The following is a 23367-nucleotide window of genomic DNA, read 5'->3' as shown; positions in this document are numbered from 1 at the left end:
TAGCTGGTTAGTAACTATAAATAGAAGAAGGAGGAGGAGGAGGAGGAGGAGGAGGAGAAGGAGAAGGAGAAGAAGGAGAAGAATCACATTTAAAATCAGAGAAAAAAAAAAGTCAGAGAAAAACAGAGAACCAGGAACAACCATTTTCAAAATCCACACTGAGAGTGTGCTGGTTGAAGCTGTATGCACCCCAGAAAAGGCCATGTTCTTTTAATTCACTCTTGTAGGTGCAGACCTATTGTGGGTGGGACTTTCTGATTAGGTTGCTTCAATTGAGATGTGACCCACCCAATTTAAGGTGGGTCTTAATCCTTTTTACTGGAGTCCTTTATGAAAGAATAAAGGACAGAAATACTCAGAGAAGTTTGGAGAGAGCTCAAGAGAAGATGACCGACAGATGTCACCATGTGCCTTCCCATGTGACAGAGGAATCTCAGATGCCAGTAGCTTTTCTTCAGAGAAGGTATCTTCTTCTTGGTGTCTTAATTTGGACATGTTCATGGCCTTAGAACTGTAAATTTGTAAGCTAATAAATCCCCATTGTAAAAGCCAATCCATTTCTAGTATATTGCATTTTGTCAGCTTTAGAAAACCAAAACAGAGTGCTATAAATTTCTCAGAGAACCATAAAACAAGATTTGAACAAACAAAAGGAGAGGTATAAAACATTCCTGGATGGAAAGTCTGAATTATCTTGATCTCACATCTCTTTTTTAAATTATCTCTCTCTTCTAGTCTTCCCTTCAAAGCCAAACTTTTTAAGGAGTTATAGAGACTCCCATCTCCATTTCCTTGCTTCCCATTTATTCTGCCATTCACTATAATCCGTCTTGTGCTCTCTCTAAGCCAGTGAAATCATTCTCTTCAAGTTCCCTAATGACATATTTGTGATTAAAACCAATAACAACTTTATAGTTATTATCTTTCTTCATGTCTCAGAAGAACTTGGCAGTACCATCTAAAAAATAAATCTTCTCTCCATTTCCAAGATACCACAACTCTCCTGCTTTTCTGCCCTCTGGCTGCATGTTCTACCTAATGTTGTGACTCCCGTTCTCTGCCAGCAAAGTAAGTATTGGTATTCCTTAGATCCTCTGCTATTTTCACTCTGTGAACCCTGCCTGGGAATTTATATACATTCTTGTAGATTAACCTACCCTTTAAGTATGAAAGGCACCTAAATCTATACCTCCACAATAGCTCATCCTCATCCAGGCTCCAAGCCAGCACAGTCAGTTGTTTATTGGACATGCAATTTGGGGTGTATCACACATATTTTGAACTCAACGTGTACAAAAACAATCAACTTCCCACTTCATATCCATTTTTCCTGCATTCTTTGTGAGTGAGTGGGACCAACATGTCCAGTGCAGAAGCCCTAAGGTGTTGACCCTGAGTCTTCCCTCTCCTTAAGCCACATGACCAATCAATCACCAATTTCTGACCATTTACCACCTAAATATCTTCCAAATATACCACATCTTTCAAATCTATCCATATCTCTCTGTTCCTGGAGCCAGTACTGTATCTCATGCTGGTATCATTTTTTTTTCATCTGATTTACCAGAACAATTGATTTTCCTGTCATAATTTTTACCTCTAATTCATCCTCCATATTACAGCCAGAGCGATGTCTCTACATGTGAATCCCATCGAGTGGCTCTCCTACTTAAACCCTTTCAAAGAGTCACCACTGTTCTCAGGGTAGGTCCATGCTCCTTTACCTGATTTAAATCCTTCTTGATCTGGGCCCTGTCCAGAGCCAAATGTCTTTCTCTCCTCCTAACACATACAATTATTTTCAATTTCCCAAATGCATCAGGCTTTCTATTGACTTTGGGATTTTCTGGATTTTGCTCCACCCATCTCTCATATCTGCTTATCTGCCCGTCATAAGCCTCAGATCTAAACTTAAATGTCACTCCTCCAGGAAGTGTCATTGACTCCCAACCCGGGGTAAATTCCTTCTCATTGTTCCTGATACACTGGATTGTCCATGTCAATTACTGTCCTGATACCTGACCTAGTAACCATGAATATGAGGGCAGGAACGATGTCCCCATGCCAAGCACAGCTTCTGATACATAGCAGTTTCTCAATACTTAGAGGCTGAAATAACTCAATTATTATAAAGCTGTAATAATGAAAACCTTAATATTGGTCCAAGAATGAAAAATTCAAGGGCATAGAACAAAAGTCCAAAATAGATCATTAGGAGATGGAGAATTTAATGTGTAGAATTTAATGAAAGTATCATTGTAAATAAGTGGAAGGAAGCAAGAATTTCTTAATTATTGTTGGTTTACTTGGGGGGTGGAGTTTGAGCACAATTTTCTAAGGTTAAAATTTATGGAAAATGCCACAAATGAAAAAAACAAAGTATTTGATTGATGATTATTTTACATGACTGCTAATCACAAATATCATGAACAAAATTAAAAGGTAAATTAGAAACAGGGAAAAATATTTTCACTGACTATGATAGGAAAAGGGGTAAAATACTTTTTTTTTTTAAATATGTAATGCTTCACAAATTTGCGTGTCATCCATGCGCAAGGGCCATGCTAATCTTCTCTGTATCATTCCAATTTTAGTATATGTGCTGCCGAAGAGAGCACTAAAATACTTTTTATATAAAGAGTTTGCTCAACTTTTTAAAAAAACATGATGATCCTAGAAAAAATGAGCCAAAGATAGAAAGGAAGATAATAGAAGAAATGCAAATTAGTAATGAACAAAATCTACCTATACATATTACATATTCAACTTCAGTTATAACAAAATAAATGAAAATATTTAAAATGAGGCAACTTTTTTTAAATCTTCAAATTAGTAAAGATTTTTAATGATAAACATCTAGGCACACCAGAAGGTGGCAGGACATTATTGGGGTTGATGCAACTTTCCATTTAGCTATTTGCAATATGTATCAAGAATCCTTAAATCTTCTAAGAATCTAGAAGCCTTTGATCTTTGAAGAGTCAAGTATAAGGAAATAATCCAAGGTGGAAAAAAATATGACCACATAAATATTTATTTCAACATTACTTAAACCATGTAAAATAGGGAAACACTTAAATATTAAGCAAAAAAGACTGATTAAGTAAGTTCTAGCATATCCACAAGGCAGAGTGTTTTGTAGCCATAAATTAGACTAGATAGCTAGATAGAAGAAAGAAAGAAAGAAAGAAAGAAAGAAAGAAAGAAAGAAAGAAAGAAAGAAAGAAAGAAAGAAAGAAAGAAAGAAAGAAAGAAAGAAAGAAAGAAAGAAAGAAAGAAAGAAAGAAAGAAAGAGGGAGGGAGGGAGGGAGGGAGGGAGGGAGGGAGGGAGGGAGGAAGATGATAGATAGATAGAAGATAGGTAGATAGAAAGATAGATATAGATAGATTAGATCTTGGATTAGATAGATAAATAGATATAGATGATAGATAAATAAATAGATGCAAAATTGCATAGGATGTATGATAGTACTTTTGTAAAATTAATTATACACAAACACACACAAAGAGGCTAAAAAGTAAAAAATATGCTAAATATACCTCCCTCTAGGTTAAGGCATTATAAGAGTGTTATTTTCCTCTTTATACATTTCTATATTGTCACATTTTCTAAGGTGAGCATGTACTACTTTTATAAGCAAGCAAAGCAAAAATAACCAAAATTTACTGTGACAGACTATGATAAACTAATAACTGTATGTAAAGCATCAAGATTAATGGAGGTAAGTGTTAATTTCTGTACTGATCAAGGCCTTGGGGGCATGAACATGAATGAATCCTGGGATTGAGTCATGTGTCTAATGGATGTCTTGCCCTGATTGTTGGCAAAATGAGGGCTCAGGAGTGCTGATGAGGCATGGAAGGGAGCTGGTGTGGGACATGGAAACACAAGGAATGGGAAACAGCACTGGAGAGTTTCAGAAGAGACTCAAGGGTCCTGGGTTAGGGAACCCAAAAGTCACAGGTAGGGATATAAGAGTGGTCCAGTGGACTTGGGGAGCCTGGGGCTTACACCTCCCAAAGAGTTCCTATGAATCCAGAGGCAAAAAGTCAATTGACCTTGATATGGGACCTCTGGGCAGTCAACTTACAAGCCTGGTTTAAAGTGAAAACATACCTTTCCAGAAAGCCCCTTAAAAGGGAAGATCTCTGGCTATGAGAATGAGAATACTGTCTAGAAGGGAGCCTGAAAATGAGGGGACTTCAAGGAGCCTATGAGGAAAGAAGAGAGGACCAAAAAGACTTCCATGGTAGGGAAAGTTGGGGTAATCAATGGCCTTTGCTCAGAACTCAGTATTCCTGCCCATGACACTGGCATTAAAGCGAGGTTGTGGATTTGTTAGAATTAAATTCACTGCGAGTGACAGAAACCTCCAGAAAATAATGACTCAAATAATTTGTTAGTTTGTTTTTTCTACAGTATAAGCAGGTTAACAAGAGCTGGCTTGACTTTGTGCAGTATCAAGCACTTAAGTTGCCTTTCCCTTAATGCTCTTCTGTGCTTGAACTACGTTCTCAATGCCGAAGAGCTCCTCCAGCTTCCACCAGCTTATCTCCATGCTGGAAAGAGAGAGAGGATAGCAAAGGAGATGCTGCTACCTGTGCTTATATCCCATTGACCAGAACTTGGTCACAGGGCCACATCTACATGCAAGAGAAGCCAAGGAAGATAGTCTTTAACCTGTGTAGCCACTTGTTCAGCTCAGCCTTCTACCACTGGAAGATGGGGATTACAGTACTGGGGGTACGTAGCAGGATAAATATTGCAAAGAAATATTTCAAAAAATGAAATAGGAGGAAGACAAGGCCAAGAAGAGGGAATGTTTTGTGCAAAGTCAAAGAAGCATGAAGAGTGTTTATGTGTTCAGGAAATAGTGAAGGCTATTCACCAACTGGGTACTGCCCAGTTCAGCCATATGTATGTTCGAGGTTTAGCATGAAATGCGAATTTGCCTCACGGCAAAAGAGAAGAGGGAAGGAGCCAATGATATCATTATGTATTATTTGTCTAGACTCCTTACTTCCTGATTTTGTTGTAATTCACATCACTTAACATTCTCAAAGGTATTGGTTTGTTTTTTAAAGCACTTACTGCTCCAAATTTAGCTCTCATTTCCAAAGAACTATTAAACATCCACAAGGATATTTAACTTTGGGTTGCTGGGCATCTACTTACCCTGGTTTTAAAAACACGTAAGTTATCTAATATTGACTACCTACAACCAGAGAGATATAACCAACCCACCACGCCAAAATTGGTAGTCTCTGTCCTCAGCAATGCTATAACCAAAAATACAAATAAAACAGGCATATGACATTCAAAAAGGAGACAATTGAAGAGTCATTACAGCATGTCAGATTATTATGTCTCACAGAAACAAAAAAACAGCATTTTGTGCAAAGTATGATTACTTCATTTCCAGTAAACTTGATTTGAACCAGAAGAGTTCTTTCCCTTAACCCTGTCCCTTAACCCTGATTCCAGAAAATAAACATGACGACATTTATCTGGCCCTTGAGTGGGCCTCAAATATTTTGGATAAATGCCTTTATATTTTGCTGCAATTGAGTGTCTTGAGGAAAGTGTGGTTAGCAGAGGAGCAGAAAATGTAGTCCATGTGTAGAATCCGAAGTCAAGTGCTCTTATCCATAAAGTGCAATATCAAGGCAAATTTGTGTCTACTGTGGAAGGGACTAGGTGGTAGGAGGAGCACATGTATTTCTGAATAAAGTTCCAGACTGGCTACAAAACCCTGTTTGTTTGCAGAATTCATTGTAGAACTCTTGGAGCTGATGCTAACCTTGGGAAAGCCTTTCTCAGAAGACATGGTCGAACAGCTGGAATTAGTTACCTGATACCTAGAAACTGGCCCTAGCATTGTTCACACTGCAACATCTTGCACAATGCCCCCAGTTTTAAAAGCAGCGGTATCTGTGGGAATTAGAATTACTGTTTCTCATTGTTGTGCTCTGGCATTTTCTTATAGCACAGGAGTTTCAGCATTATAATCTTTGCTGTGGAACAACCGGCTCAACTCAAACAGGTTGAATACAAATGAAGTCCCTGCTTATCCTTTTACAAGTTCCATATTTGAACACCTAGTCATGGGAGCACACCTTCAACAGCCCTAGAACTCTTCTGGGATAAAGTGTTCCCCTTTGTCATTATGATGCAGAGGGAATTAAGAACACTCTTTTTTTTGAACAATTGAGCAGATGTAACTTATATGACCTTCAGTAATTCATGTACCAGTTTCAAATTTTTTGCCGTATTTGAGACCCCCAGATATTTGCTTAATTGGCAAATAAAAGTCTATACTCTGAATTGCACTCAATTGCACTACACCTAAGCTTCTCACATGGGATTATAATTCTAAGAACAAGGGTGCTAGAGTCAGTTTGGGGTAGCAGGCAGGTGATTCAGGAGGCAGCTTAGCCAGCCGTTTGAAACTGAGGCTGCTGATTCATGACTTGCTGTCAAAGGACGTGGGTTTGAATTAAGATTGGCCCCTTTATCCGAATGAAAGTTGTCACACTTCTAAACCTCCACGAGCCTTACCTTTCTGACACAGGTAAAATGGGGGTGACAAAAATAATAGTTATTATAGAAATAATATATAATATAAATGACAATATATAATATATATAATAATCATTATATATCATACTCTCAGGATAGTTGTTAGAGCTAAACAAAACATCTAAGCAGAGCATTCTGTAGCTTTTAGGGAGACGATTGACAAATTAATTAATCATGTGCTTTTGGCTGGTTGGAGTCTTCCCTTCAATAGTTGGACTAGTCTGCCCCAAATCACCTTATCACGCTCTCTGACACCTTGAAGAAAAACCTCCTGCCATCAGCAAGAGTCTAGCTGAGATTCATGGCATTTCTGAGGTGAATGAACAGTTTTCCTCTGCCCCACACCAAGATTTAACTCCTTACCTTGACCACATCCACCAAAGAACCAAGCCAACCAGCCCAAACCACAGTTAAGCAGATATTTTTGACCCTCTAAAGGCATAATTGTGCCCATTTGAGGTTGAATATTGGCAGGTTCATAGAAATTGGAAAATGGGTTGGCTAAAAGACTGCTAATATCCTGGTCAAACATATTTGTGGTGAAAACCCAGTAACAGAAAAGATCTGCCTGTTAGATAAGGAGAAAGCAGGTGAGTCCCAAGGTTGGGTTGGGCTGACTGCTTGTTTTCCTGAGTTATTTCAATGTGTGGTCCGTATTGCTTGGACCTCAGCAAATCAGACTATTGTCATCTTTTTGTTAAATCTATCTTAGCTCTCTGGAGAGAAGCCCATTAGGAAAAACCATTTTCCCCTTTCATTAGTTTGATTCATGCTCCAGGCTTCTCTGAGCCATTAGGAGTGGAAATGTTCATGAACACTCTCCCCTTTTGCAGCTCTCCTCACTATTGCTATTAAATAAGCGTCCTTTCTTCTTCTAGTTCAAGGAGAGCTTAAAGGAAAAGGTTAAGACAAAGGTCATGTGGTTAAACCTCATGTTACCAGGCAAGATTTTAGTTTTGAAGAAAAATTTTCAGTAACATTGCTTGTTTTCATTTACGGGAAGTAAGAAAGAGCCAGCATGGTATGAAATGACTGCCTGATCTTCAGTCATCCATGAACCAGCTTCATCATGTTTAACAGAAAGAAAGCAATGGGCAGAACAGCATAAATAATATGCTACCTTTTTGATTTTCAAAAAACACCATATGAACACACACATATACATACATATTACTATGTACATAATATACACCTAGAAACATCAAAAAATTGATGACTACCATTGTCTTCAGAGAAAATTTTGCTGGCTAGAAGGTAAGGTATATCCTTTAATGCTTTTTTGAATTCAGTACCCTGTGTAAATGTTATCTGGTCAATAAAGTAATTTTCAAGTAAAAGGAAAACTTTATGTCACTGCAAATAGAAAATAACCATGAAATGAAACTAATATGTTATTATTTGTATCCTGCCTTATTTTCATGAAAAGGAGAGATATGTCAATGTTAGAGAGTTGTTAAAATCTAGAACCAATAGAAACCACTTTAATATATTTTATGGGGCTGAAAAATTTTGAAACATGGCTGACATTTTTACCTTGTGACACAATGGCATTGAATGCCATGTTTGTGCCCAACCTAAAGTTTTCACCTTTGGGAAAACTCTAGTACTGCAAAAAAGCCTAGTTGCCTTAGGAGTCATGGTTTTTAGTTTGGTTGCTCATTATTTCCTAGCTTTGCCACTGTGACTAGTTCTGAAGATGTATCTCATGTGAATTCTCCTCATCTGGATCTCTTTCAAGGTTTAATTGTGCTCAAATGAGATACTAAATAGAAAAACAATTAGAAAGAGTAAACAAATATAAGGTATTATCTCTAGAATGTCTCATATTAAATTATTCAAAGAGTTCATACAAAAAATATTTTAATCTCTGCAGAATTTTTGTTTCCTCTTGGGTAGCTTGAGTATAAGATTAGAATGAGAAAGAAAATGAGCCAGGGCCTTAGTTTGCAAAGGCTGTTATGGCAAATATCACAAAATGTGTTGGCTTGTACAACAGAAATGTGTTGTTTTGCTGTTTTGGAGGCTAAAGTCCAATATCATGATGTTGGCAGGGCTTACCTGCTCCAGGAATCTGTAGTAGTCTGGCAATCTTCTGTCACATGGCAATCCCTTTTTTCCTGTGTTGCTCCTCTGATCTCCACTAACTTCTTTTGTCTACTGACTGCTGGCTTCTATTGACTGACTGTGTCCAAATTTCCTCTATTTATGTGGACTCCAATCATAAGATTAAAGCCCATCCTATTCAAATAGGAACTTCAAAAATTCTATTCACAAATGAGTCACACCTTTAATAATAGCATTTTCAAAGGTCCTGTTCACAAGTTGGGTCACACCTAGGAGTGCAGATTAAGGCTTGAACGTGTCTTTTGTGGGGGCAGTGATTGAATCCCCAACATCAGGGATGAGAAGAGTTGTTCAAATTCCATGGTGAACCCATTTAAAGAACCAAATGCGTGGATACACTGCACATTGTGAATACAACACTTCGGAGGGAGCACTAAAGGAGGGGAAAGATTAAAAAGCCAGAGTGAGACTGCTGCAATGATTCATGTGAGGAGACCCGGAAATGTTCTGAAAGGGAAGGAAAGGAGGCAGTGAGTGCTTTAACCAAGCAGATGTAAGGTGCAGGCTGCCATTCCATCCTGAGACAGGATGCTGGCGTCCTGGCTGAGCCTCCGGCTAAGTAGTGCTGAAATTCTGAATTACAGAAAGGAATTCTCATTTTATCATAAATATATCACACTTTGAGGATCATTTCTCTGGGAAAGGATGTGTCTATATGACATCAGACCAAGTCAGTCAACGGTCTTAATTCGCACACTGAATGGGTTCCTTTTTCTTGGATTCTGTCCCACGAGATGAGTAGGTAGGTATTCACTAAGAAGGGAGAGCATATGCATGGTCAAATTAGAATTAGAATCTCTAGGCTAAATAAAAGCAAACATATTTTTGGAAGAATAGCTCAGAACCTTTAACTAAATGCACAATACATATTTCCTAGAGGGGTATAAGTAAGCAATGTTTTCTTAACACCTGATAACTGAGCTTCTCTACTCCACAGGCCCTCTACTTTCTTTATCCTCTATGTAACATATATAAACAACTCAATTTTTGAAACTTTAAACTAAGTACATTGAACAATGCAAGCAGGGACTGCCTTAGGCTGTACTTCTTTGAATTCCCCAAGAGGTATTCAATAAATGGCAGAGGGCTAGATGAATAATTTAGCCAAGCCAGAATTAGCTGCTCTTCTATATAGCTGTTCTCTTGAAGATTATAATCTTTGAGGCCCCTTTCAAAAAACTGTATAAAATGGATCTATTGTTTCATAAACAGCATTAAGCAATACTTATGCAGACACACACATACACCCCAAATAAACTCATTTTCTTCCAAAGAGCAATGCACATACAGAGAGCATCTCCTTATAATTTTTTATGCCAGCACTAAGAAATGTATCATGAGAGCAAGCTCACTCAGAGAGCAGTCCACTAGGATCTTTAGACCTCATTATATCTCAGCATAATTAAATCTTTATTAGATTACATTGCACTTTTTCTGGACTTCTCGATAAATTAAGTGTGCAGACAATTTTTAATGAACTATTAGATAAGACCCAAAAAGAAATGTAAATAAAAATATCCCCTACCCATGTGTTCAAAGTTTTTCAATTTTATAGAAAAGTTCCCTCTGACACATGCTATCCACATTAACACAGCATGACTTTCAAGGTTCTCTTTTCCAAATAAGAAAAGGAAGGAATCAATAGAATTAACACAAGAAGGCTTTTGGCTGGCAAGGAAGCGAAAGGTAAAAATGGAAAGACTTTAAATACGGAGGATGTGGTTTTTGACAACCCAGACATATTGGCCCAAATTACTAAGCCAAGCAAAACAGAGAAAAATTCAGCTCTGAAACTACAACACTCTCTTTATGGATGCTCAGAAAAAGAAAATGTACAATGACCTGAATACTGATGTCTCCCACCTCGTTCATTAACCACCACATATCAGACCCCATTTCCCCACTTCTTTCCTCCAAATCATTTCAACAAATGCAACTACCTCTTTCCCAATATCCTGCAGGAACTGGATCTGGAGGTTTCAGCACTTGAAGGAACAACCAGAATTAGTGAGCAAGGAAGACTGGAATCTAATGAGCACTACAAGCATTCTCTGACTTCCCACCTGCCAGAGTATCATTAGAATGATGGCATTATCTCTGTGTTGGCAAGAAAGAGTATTTTTCATTGCACACAGGTGCAGAAATAAAAGCTGTAATTGTCTCGCCTAATATGTTTTCTTCAATAGCAAAGTTAAACTGGCCAAAAGCATTGCTGACCAATTTTGAAATATACAAGTCAAACATCGGTGGCAGTCTTGATAACTGCAACAAGGTTGAATCTCCATCTTTCATTTAAAGCTAACTTAATCTAACTAAGATGAGGCCAATGCAAGCAACTGTAAGGCAAAATACTTAGTCAAACATCTGGCTGTGGGGGTGGGGTGAGAGAGAGAAGGGACAGAAGAGAGAATGAGTAGCTTGTTCTCTTCCTCTCTCTCCCTCTTTTTTCTGATTTGACAGATGGTGAGTGGAAGGTTTTCTATAGAATCTGGTAATTGTCACTGTCACTGCATCACCACAATGTATTGAAATCTGTTTTCTGTTCACACCACCAACTTCTTGAGAGAAAGGACCACAGCCTGTCTCTCCATGTGACCCTGAAGGCAGAGCACAATGCTGAGCATGTGAAGGAACTCAGTCAGTGTTTGTTGAACTGACCTGAATCAACTTGAGCTTGTTCTTGCAGCAGGTCAACACAGACTACTATGCCATCTACACCCAGAGGCTCCTTCCTGAAAACAGTTGCTCCCTGTGGGACACAGTCCGAGTGATTCAAAATCCCTACCTAGCCTGTTCCATTAGACAACTCATGACTCCAAGGTTATGGTGGACAATGGGCACTGGGGAGCCAGCCAGTGGGGATCAAGTCCTTAGGGGCCCATGGTGAAAAAAGGAAGAGTCCCTCCTACATGCTAACCCCACTACCTAAGCCTGCCTCTCCCTCACCCATCCCTGCCTATCCTCAGCTATTCTCTAGAAGTAAATTGAACATAGGTTGGGATAAAATGAGCTATTCCTGCAGTCATTGGAACCAAACTTACTGAACTTTGGCTTCATTCTCACATGTATTCCAAGGGGGTCGTTGAATGAACGTGCACACTGGTAAATTGAAAATGAGAGCAATGATGCTTGCAAAACATGTAGGCCTCCCTCAAAGAAAGTACCTTCTTTTTTTAAAAGGTTGAAATTTTAGAAATGGACTTTTATATAGTTCGGTACAGATCAGTAATGTTTCAGGCAGGAGGATGTTTATGCAATCCCATAACCTGCCTTTTAAACATAAACACACCTTTTACCATTTTATGACAATACTTCTTAAACTCAAGAAACAAACAGATTCCCTGTAAAGAAACAAACACATTTCCCCTGGAGCTCCTGGTATTAACTTAATTTTAATTTAAAGTCACTCAAATCTGCACAACTTAAACTTATAGACATAAAAGCCCTTATGCTTATAGTTCTTGTACGATTAAAAAGTTTAAAATTAAATACAAACAAAACTTCAAGCCAATCAATTTTTAATTAGCAATATTAATTTGATGTGATTGATGGTGTTGTGTGGCTGAGAGTTAATCAGAACCAGGCCTAGATGCCTATGGTATAGGTCCTTTCAGATTCTACAGTTCAAAGCATAGATGCCATTTGATGACTCACTTCTCTCAATTGGATTACTGCAAAACCTTCATTTATAAAATGTGCATTTGCATCATTTACATATTAAATCAGCCTCTATTATTTTCTTATTAGCTTGAGATAATTAAGGTAGTACTTCTTGGCACTGAAGATATGGGAAACATAAGCATAAACATGGGCACTAAATTAATCCAAATGATCTATGTACTTGTCAGGATTTCTTAAAGTTGCAAATAAAAGAATAAAAGGCCCAGCTTGATCCTCAAGGTTGAAGTATATCACCAGGCTCTGATTCTCTACACTTCCCAGCTCTGCTTCTCTTGATGTTTGCTTTATTCTCAGGAGGCCTTCAGAGCTCCAGTCCTCACATCTGCACACCACCAAAGCTAGAGGGAAAGGATTTCTCTCCAGAAAGTGCCCATAGAAGCAAATGAAAGTTTATAGTTCCTGGAATTCCTGGCAAACACTCCCCATTGTCTCTGTCTGGGTTATGTGCTCACCCCTGAGATCACTGGCTGTGATCAGAACTCATGCCAGAAACCATGGATGGGCTTCGTCTCACACAGCCGTACCCAGAACAGAAAAAGAAGTGGTTTCCAAAGGAAATCAAGGGCACTGGGAATGGATGTGTCAAGCAATCAACAAAAAATGTCCACTGCAATCCAGAGCATGCTTGTATTAATTTTCTGATTATTATTACAACACAAAAATTTTAAATTGCTGTTGAGAGGACACAAATAGTTCTCAGATACTTTGGTATTTCTCAGATTCCAGTTTGAGAAACACTTATTTAGAGGGCCATAGGCTAAGCAAGGGGTGAAGAGAAACTCAAAACTCAGCCTAAAAGTTCAAAAAGAGGATTCAGTCAAGCAGATAAAATCTGACCACTGACATACCTAAACAGCAGAGACCTGTAAGAAGAAGATGTTATTTGCCTTTTAGATATGTTGACCTTGGAATTTATAGAAACAAAAATAGACTTCCACCTTTATCCTTCCACCTAACACAAAATGACTTTTCATCAAATTTTGGAATTTTGCAAAACAGGTGTTAATTTACTTCAAGCTGCTTCTTCCATGGGCAGTGCCCTCAAGATAGTCCCCAGCCATACTGGCAATAGAAAGTTTTTAACAACAGTAGATGATTCTCTTGAGTAACACAGGGAAGGTCAGCTGAAACATAACATACAATAATGTGGCCCCACTGAGAGCACTCATGGCTTTTTCTTAATCAGGTGAGTTGGAGGCATAGCTGGGCAGGTAGGTGCTCCAGGACATATGCTGAGTAAAAGTCCTATTCCCTTCCATCATTGGATATCCATTCTCAGTCTCCTAGAGACCCATCTTTAGGGGAAACCTAAAGTTATTCAGCAATCTTTAGTTTTTAATATGTGGTCATAGTTGTCACCACATGGAATAATACAGAACTTTGATTTTTATGTCATCTCGGTCATGTGTCCATCCCTTGGCTTCTAGGCAGCAATGTCCCTGAACTATCCCAGATGAAAAGGTGTTACTTAAAAGTTTTCTACCCTCTGTGCTTGCAACTTCCTGAAACATCCATTATCAGCTGGGAATCTAGGTATCATTCAGAGTTCTCGTTCAGATTATGCCAGTCACTATCTGGGTAGCCTGGAATAAGCTACTTAATCCTTTTGTGGTTTCATTCCTCCATGTGTGAAATATGATACTAAATTTCCTCCTACCCAATCACCGGACTGGTGGGAGAATAAATAAAGGAGCTCTCAGGCAAGTACATGATGTAAAAAATTAATAGCAATAAACAAATGTGGGGCTTTGTGGTATCTGTAGATGTTGATATATGTTTCCCACAAGCAGCTGCATAAAAAAGCATTTGCATGTACAACAAACTGGAGGAAAATTGAACTCAATCTCTGTTGCAACAATTACTGCTGCAATATTATTATTTTATTACTATATTTTAATTAAATTCCTCTTGCTGGAACTTAAAAACCATGAAATCCAGACATACTGAACACAGCAGACCATTAAGTCACCCTCCCTTTACTCATAGGACAAAGTTTCAGGGCACAAAACGGACACATCACTACTGTTTTTACCAAGCCATCACCAAAGCACTTGAAATTGACAAGAACATTTTGTTTTGCTCTGTGGCTGCAGGCAACTTTTTCTCTCTCCACCCAAGACTAAGAATCCAATAATGTCTTTTATAATGGGGATGATGTGGCTTGAGAAATATCTACTTATGATTCACCCTAAGAAGTGAGTATAATCTGTTATACACAATCAACCTGCCATGCCACAGAGGAAAACATACTCTATGGTGCATTAATTCAGCTCTGCAGCAAAATGTTATGACCATATCACCAAACAAGAGCCTGATCAACAACTAGACCTACTGTCCCTTCCACACCAGGGACCTCTCAATGAACTTCCAAATGGCTGTGTTAAAGTTAGCATTGATTCCATTTCAAAGGTGAAGTAGCTAATGGCAATTTATATCTTGGTCAAAGATTTGATACTGCAAGCATGCCTCTTTCCAATAGAAGGGCCCTCTGACCCGGTGCTACGAAGCATAAACATGTCTCTCAGTGTGAAGGTGATTTATTGCAAGTGCACTTTGCAAGGAACTGGAGGGATCTTCCCCAAACTAGTGCAAAGTGGGGATGTAAGTTGGGGTTTTTATAGGTAGGTGGTAGGGTACTAAAACTAAGTAATGTCCACATGATTTATTCTTGTCAGATCAGTGATGATGTCGGATCTTCATGAGGAGGGCATGAGCAATTCCTCAATCCTGTGTTGTCTCAAGCATGTCTTATTATTCCAGCTTCTGTGCTTAACCTTAGATATTGATGTGCAAGCTCTTGAATGCAGGATCTTCATGACTCTTCAAACTTTTGTCTTTTGAGGAGGAAGTCACTGATTCACTGGGCCACAGGGTGTTCTTGATGCTATTCTGTTATCTTATTCCTGTAAGATAATATTCATCCAGGGTAAGCATATTCTCCAGCTATCAGACTTGCCATTTATATGAGGAAGAATGGAATTCTAGAAATCTAAAGTCTATGTGTAAAATTAAGCAGCCAACAAAATCATTAGCTATGGACCCGTTTTTCAAGTCAAGTTCTCCTACCAGTTAAATCCAGTTCCCAAGGAAATTAAAAGTCCACAGGTTTCACATCTAGGGATCTTCCACCTCCCTTTAACTCTGTGATCTGTTTTTCTAGTCACTTGCTCAGGATCACATCCCCTTACAGCTTTGCTCTTAGCTAGGTGCCCCAGACAGAAAGCAATTGATGAATGGATTAATTGTCCACTCATTAAAGTATTTATTGAGCTATTTCTAAGCACTGTAGTCTCAGAGTTTGAAGACTTAAAACTTAGAGTTGAAGGTAATATTCTAATAAAACCTACCTTGGTGTGGGATAGGGAGCTGGATTTGAAGTGTCAGCTGGAAAAAGAATGTAGTAAGTGGCAATAAAAGAACTAAAATATAGAAAAAGTATTTAAAAAGGGGTTAGGAATGCTAATTACAAGCTTTACCAAGGACTGACCCCAACTTGTTTATTGCTTCCATTATTTGCTAAACCACCTGTAACAGCCAGTATTCTCCAGAGAAACAGAACCAATAGGAGATATATTTATATATTAAGAAAATTATCTTAAGGAATTGGCTCATGCAATTGTGGGGGCTGATAAGTCTGAAATCTTTAGGGCTAACCAACAAGCTGAAAAATACAGGCAAGAGTTAATGTTGTAACCTTGAGTGCGAAATTGATAGAGGAGGCCAGTGGTTGGACGCTCAGACAAGGGTTGACGTTGCAGTATTGAGGCAGAATTTCTTCTTCTGAGAATTTTGTTTTTGCTCTGAAGGCCTTCACCTGACTGGATGAGACTTGCTCATATTATAGAGGGTAATCTCCTTTACTTAAAGTCAACTGACTATAGGTGCTAATTGCATCTACAAAACACCTTCACCACAACATCGAAGCTAGTGTTTGAGCAAACAACTGGATACCATAGCCTAGCCAAGATGATATAGCTGATTAACCATTACATCACCAAATCAACTAAAAAACTTAAGAGTTTAAAGTTCCTGCCTCCATAGTTCTCTCACATGCATTCAACATTGTTTGGCACCTACTCAGGGCCAGGAACTGGACATTATGAGTGAAGCATGGAGTCTGCCCTTGAATAGTTCTCTGCATAGCTGGGGACATTATCCCTACATGTGTAATAACTATACTGTTAATGAAGTGAAATCAATATTGAAGATTTGTACAACATGCTATGGGTATGAGATGGGGATCAGAGCAATTCATTCTCCCCATCAGAGTCAAGAAATGTTTCCCAACACAGATAATATTTAAACAAAGTTTTAAAGGCTTAGTTATAGAGCATGTTTAGAGAACATAGGAAGTTTCTTTGATAATCAACTTTGGCCATACTGGGCTCATATTCCTACATGGTCATAATTGCTGTACATGAGAGTAATATCCATTTGGATGGGGCATGTATTGAACTAGGCTACTTCATTTGCTTATATGTGTAAACTCTTAAGTAATTGAATTTGAGATCCCTGGACTGTTGATTCCAGCCTGGGTTCACATGACCACAAAATAGTCAATGGATTTAGCAACTGCAAGCAATTACCATTTAATTCTTTTTTAATGCATTTTAATTATAATTAATTTTTTAACCAAATGGCTTATTTGATATTTTGCAACAAATGACAAAACTTAAATAAGTATATTTTGACTAAATATAACCATAATCCAAAGTGACTAATTCGATGTTGACGGTCAAAGCAGTCATTAATGATTCTGTAACTTTAAGCACTAAACAGTCTTGCAGAAGCCAAAACTTGTCCTAAAGCCCTCATGTCTCACCTACCTCTATCATGCCAAGCTTCACCTTCTCCCATGATATTCCATAAAGTTCTAGTTTAAATGCAGGTGTATACAGTGGTACTGGTTCAAATCAGTACTCCCCATTCTGATGTGATGCAATTTGCAGGGTCTATAACAATGCAGAGACAGACCCCCAACAGCCCAAATGGAAACATCAGGCTTCTACCAGCAAAGATTCTAGTTTTACATTAAAATGTTCCCATAAATAGGATTACATGGTAGATTGACCAGACCGCAATGGGAGTCTGAGTTCCAGTTTGATTCCATTGCCTAAAGTTAGATCTGAAATTAGATGAATCTTAAAACATCTAAGCAGTTGTCTACATGTGAATCATATACATATATATTTTTATATATACATTCATATGTATATACATACACATATGCATACATACAAATAGTTATATATAAAATTTAGAGCTCACACTGTCTGTAAAAGGATCAGATGGATGTACTCAAAGCACTCCCACAGAACTACATTCCTATGAAGACATTAAAAAAAGCTGCAATATCTGAAGAGAGTGGCAGGGCTTGCTAAATTTGGTCTTGCTCAGCTCTGTTTCCTCATTAGGTCTCTCTACATCAGCAGTCTGACTTACATGGATGACTTCAATACATCTTTAGAGTTATTACATGCACTAATTACATGCACTAAATCCACTATCACACTTTGATTCCAAAAGCAACACAATGAAGTTCCTCATTTCTTGTTGCTTTATTTACTTTTTCAAACAGTTCTTTTATGGAGGAAAGGGACTGGAAGGCAGTTGTGCTGGTTTGAAAGGATGTATGTCTCCTAGAAAAGCAATGTTTTAATCTAAATCCCATTTTGTAAGGGTAGAACAATCCCCATTCAATACTGTATGTTTGAATCTGTAATTAGATCCTTTCCCTGGAGATGTAACACAATCAAGAGTGGTTGTTAAGCTGGATTCGGGGAAATGTGTCTCTACCCATTTAGGTAGGTCTTGATTAGTTTCTGAAGTCCTATAAAAGAGGAAACATTTTGGAGATTGAAGGAGATTTGAGAGAGAACAGAGCAGAATGACATAGCCACATGAAGCAGAGTCTACCAGCCAGCGACCTTTGGAGATGAAGAAGGAAAATGGGGAGCTTCATGAAACAGGAAGCCAGGAGAGAAAGCTAACAGATGATGCCATGTTTGCCATGTGCCCTTCTAGATGAGCAAGAAACTCTGACTGTGTTCATCATGTGCCTTTCCAGATGAGAGAGAAACTCTGAACTTCATCGGCCTTCTTGAACCAAGGTATCTTTTCCTGGATGCCTTAGGTTGGACATTTCTATAGACTTGCTTTAATTGGGAAATTTTCTCAGCCTTAGAACTGTTAACTACCAACTTATTAAATTCCCCTTTTTGAAAGCCATTCCATTTTGGTATACTGCATTCCGGCAGCTAGCAAACTATAACAGCAGTTTTGGTGTTTTCTTTTTACGAGGAGATGGAGAATAAAGAAAAAATATGGTAGATTTGACAGTGAGTTGAATTCAAGTAATGACTAAGAATAGGTGGAGCTTTTTTTCATTGACCTTATCAATGGATATACAAGAATATAAGACAAATTTTTAAAACTCTAGAAGAAGAACTCTAAATAATGGTTTCTGTAAAGAACAGTTTTTAAATTTTCAGGAAGGGTAAATGTTATCTGAAAATTGTGGCGCTCCTAGCAATTCCACCTGATTCATTTTGCCCAGAGTTTATTTGTTCACTGAAATATTGGTCCAGACTATGTGGTTGGAGCTGCCATTTGGATGACTTTATATAGAGCCTCAAACCCAATGGCTGCCAAATTCAACAGAAGAATAAGCTGAAGATGAAAGTTGTGTCTATACAGCTAGGTAGAGTCAGAAAATGTTCAGTTAATCAATTTTTCCAAGGTTTGTCTATGTCAGGGGCTGCAGGAACTTAAAAAGACTGGCCCAACTGCTTAATGATTTATGTTAACAAACCAGTGAATTGCATCAACTCAACAGATGTCACCCTGTGAGAGAATATGGAAAAGGTGAGTTGTCATCAATCCAAATGAAAAAATAAGCCTCACCTTGAAATCCAGTATGATTATCTGTAATAAAATTTAGTATAGGTCAATGATGATATAACCTTTAGCTGTTCCAATATATAACTGGTAATAATTTTTAAATGTCATTAAAAATTAAATCCTAGTTATGCCATTTCTAAGATTCTTTTCTGTCTAATGAGAGTTACTTAAATTCATACTTTTGTGTTTATCAGAAAAGTCATGTGATAATCTTTCACACCTGGTTTATTGTGTTTATTTTTAATATTCTCATCTTCATAGCAAGGTGGGCTGGGTGACAGAAAGAACTGTGTTCACCTACCAGGTAGAATGCACCAACAACAATTCAAATTATTTATTCAGCTTTATTTGAACTTGAGAATCATGATATCAACACTTATGAGATTCCCCTGATAAATCAGTTGTGTTACTATATCAATAAACCTGACAAATTAAGAGACAGAAAAGGAAGCAGCCTAGCTTAAACCTATTGGACCTCAAATTGTGACCCCCCCCCCAACCCTGACTCATTAAATATAAGGCTAGGGAAAAAATACATGCTTAGTGATTTTTACAAAACTCTTTTTTTTAATCTCTTTTCTTTCATTAGTATAAGGCATGTTTTGCACATGAGACCTTAGATTTATTTACAAAACATCATGTGTAATGAATTCTCATCTAGTAGGGATCTAAGGAGACCATCCAGGAGAAAGAGAGTGTGCATGAGTTAGTAGGTCCCAAAAGCTTACATTGATGTTGAAGCCTTCTGCCACTCTCTTTTGGATTTTCCCTGCTAGGTTGTTGTATTTCTTAATACATCAGTGCTTCTTTAAATAAACTTCCTACTTCTGACTTTCCAAAACATCTTTGAATTTATTTGTTGCCAGGTACTTCAAATAAAAAAAAATCAAACTCAAAATGGGGATCCAATTAAGTGTAGTTGCAATGTTAAATGATTTTTAAATAAACATCAAATTTCTGTATTTTGGAGAGAAGACATCCCAGCCCGCTGGGCAAAGCACAGACTCTGATGTGAGGAAGATGATGGGTTGGTAGCCAGTATTTGCTAGTGTTGGATTAATTTTCTGTAAAATTGGGGTGATCAAGCCTGCCTGGAAGAGTCTTTGTGAGACTTGCTTATATCTTGGAAGATGTAAACTCTTGGGGAAGCTCCATGGACTCTAAGCAGAGTGCAGAAATGAGTAGATTGAGCCCTCTTTGAAAGCAGAGCTTAAGACAATTCAAGAGGGTCTTATTTTCCTCCAGGTGCTTGGCAGGTCCCATGGCAGCTCTCCTGGGAACCAAGGTACAGGCAGGAGAGGAAGCTATAGCACCAAGTTTTCAAAGGAGAGTTGAACTTCAGAGCCTAGGGAGACATCTCATTAAGGCTTGGCTGGATCTGTGGGAAGATCTGAATGCCAATGCATCCTGCCGAACATAATTGTTCTCCTTCCATCTCTGAATGCAGAGTTGCTCCAGGGCATAGAAGCAGGGTCACTCACGTTGTTCACTCACTAAAGAGTGCCCACTGAATACACAATGAACAGTCTGGGGTTCCTGTGGGCCATTGGGCAGAAGGCCTTGTGGATTTGACAGACTTCCAAGTTCCTTTTAGGGAGGTGTGCCTCCATACACCTGCTGGGAGATCACTCCCAGTCAGCAGCTCTGATTGCCCAGAATTTGGATTAGACAAACTTGCTTGCCATTCATCCCCCTTCTACTGTCCCAGGCATTGATGGAGACCAATGGTATCTACAGCAGGACAATGGCCAGTACTCTCCATTCTGCAGAAGCAACATAGAAAATCATTGAGACTTGCCATAGGAGGAGTTAGCCCCAGAGTACAATCCCAGAAGTAGGATAGTTCCTGTCACTGAAATCAAGAGAAAAGGGAAGCCTAACAGAGAAAGAAAGTGTTCCTGAGAAAAAGGAAGCAAATGAGAACTTAAGACATTCTCATGGAAAGAATCAAACCAATAAATACTTATTTAATTCCAGTTTTATGACCACTGTTTTATAGGTAAGAGTGATTAAAAAGTATGACACAATCCTTGCCTTCAAAATTTGTAATCTCAAAGAACAAAAGTTCCAAATCCATGGAAAAATGAAATAAAAATAAAGGATTTATGAAGTAGGAGAAATTAGGTAAAAAATATACACATAAACATATATGGATAGATAGATAGATAGATATAGATAGATAGATAGATAGATAGATAGATAGATAGATAGATAGATAGGGATTAACTATTATGTGTCATGCATTCTGATGGTTACTTTGCATATATTTATTTCATTTTAATCCTCACAATAACTCATTTAGGTATTTATATTCATTTTACAGATTCACAAAAAACAAATCTTGGAGATGTTAAAAAATTAATGAACTTGCCTGGAATATATGGCTAGTAAGTGGAAGAGCTGGAATTTGAGACCAGATGTAACTCTAAATAATTTTTCAGAGTTTCCTGACAGGGTGAGGAGCTAGCCTACTCTTCAGAGCTGGTGTTTCTTCTTAGGTAATGAGCTCTTTGTAACTTGTCATGTTTTTCCTTTCACGGTGCTGGCAGGTGGCTCAGTGCCCGATTTTCAGCTCTATTTATCCTAATGATTGGCATATTTCTGCTATGTGGTTAATTTTATTGCAACTGTATTTTTTATTGTTTTTCAATTCCTTTTTGGAAAGAAGCAAGGTCTACTTTAAAATTTTGGATTAAATTGACTCCAAATCTCATATTCTGTCTGGTGTATCATGTCTTGTATTTAAGTAACAGGTCTCAGCAACAATCAAAACTAAAAGGCAGAACAAGGTTTATTGCCAAGTACTTTGTTCAGACAAAAAAAAAAAAACAGTCATAAACAATCACAAAGGGAGGGATCCTCTAGCCCTGAGGGATTCAGGGACAAGAAAGATGGGATTCCATTGGGGTCATAAAAGGATGAGAGAAGCAGGCGGTGTGGGTAGGGGGTGTGGTCTTCCCCACAGTTCATAAAAGTTCAAGGAAAGAAGAGGAAATGAACAGCAGAATTGAGAAAGAACTTAAAAACCAACAAATAAAAACAATTCAAGCTTGCTGCATTGTCTTTGAAATCATTGCTTAAGTTTTATTTCTTTTTTATTTTAAAGAGGATGGCGGCTCACTATTTTGTGATTTCTTTTTTTTTACTTCAAATCAAGACCTGCTTTCTTTTTCAGAGGGTTCTTTTCTTCCTTTGACAGCCTGCCTCCTAGGAACTTTGATCCTAAAGGTAAAGTCGCACATGGTCTTGCCATTTGCTGGGCAAAGGAACCATAGCAGCATTCAGATATGTCTGGACGAGGGTAGCTATGCTCACCCTGATGCTTTTAGCCATAGAGATACATTTCAAAATAGTCCTTTCCCTTCTGTTAGCCAGTCTGAGAATGCCCAAGATTCCCAGGCAATTAGGATAAACGCTGTTCTGCTGAGGATCCTGTAAGTTCAGAGCGGGTGGAAACTTCCCCGCGTTATTTCCCATCTGGACTCTGAGTGAGAAAAAAGGGCATTGGCATAAACCCAGATGTTTCCCATATTCCCCAAATCCCCAGTGAACAGTACCCTGGAGGTGTGGTCTTTATGGCAAAACTATTTGCTTAGCCTCCGGGAGAAAGCTCCACAGGGAAAAATCAAGGGAGCACAAATTCCTTATGTGGCTTTATTCAAATAGCAAAGAGTTTATCATCTATAGGTTTCATGACCCTGCCAATGGGCATAAGCCAAAGAGACACTTTCCCTTATCATTCCTATCATCAAAAAGCATTTATTAAATGACCATATATGTGGTGCTTTGGGTGCAATACAATACAAAGGCCATTTCATCTTCAAAATGTAATTTTGGTGTTCTTCACTTCATTCAATAAGCAATGAGTCAAGTTCTACCATCTACAAAGGAGTGGTCAGATAGCCAGGGGCCTGCATGTAAACTTTATCAGAGTCCAAAGGTATAAGGCTCCTTTCTGTGTGGCACCTGACAATAGGTCCATGTTTTTCACTTGCAGTTTCAAAGACCCACCTTCCAAGACGGCATTTGAGAGGCAAGGAACCAGAGAAAAGTCTGTATACCTGGTCTTTTTCTCCTATTTC

At 38.3% G+C, this 23367-nt stretch overlaps 1 non-coding gene and 1 pseudogene across 1 annotated transcript; one reads left to right on the top strand and one right to left on the bottom strand.

Annotated features, from left to right (window-relative positions):
• The first annotated feature begins 1630 nt into the window (after positions 1-1630).
• Positions 1631-23367, top strand: part of LOC143657077 (RNA-binding protein 3 pseudogene) — a 119999-nt pseudogene continuing 98262 nt past the window's right edge.
• LOC143675170 (U6 spliceosomal RNA) lies at positions 2512-2618 on the bottom strand. The gene has a single exon (XR_013171414.1). It is a non-coding gene; the product is annotated as a U6 spliceosomal RNA (small nuclear RNA).

The sequence above is a fragment of the Tamandua tetradactyla genome, chromosome 2 (genome assembly GCF_023851605.1).
Source record: "Tamandua tetradactyla isolate mTamTet1 chromosome 2, mTamTet1.pri, whole genome shotgun sequence".
NCBI classification, from domain to species: Eukaryota; Metazoa; Chordata; class Mammalia; order Pilosa; family Myrmecophagidae; genus Tamandua; species Tamandua tetradactyla.
This window is presented reverse-complemented; position numbering and strand designations above follow the sequence as displayed.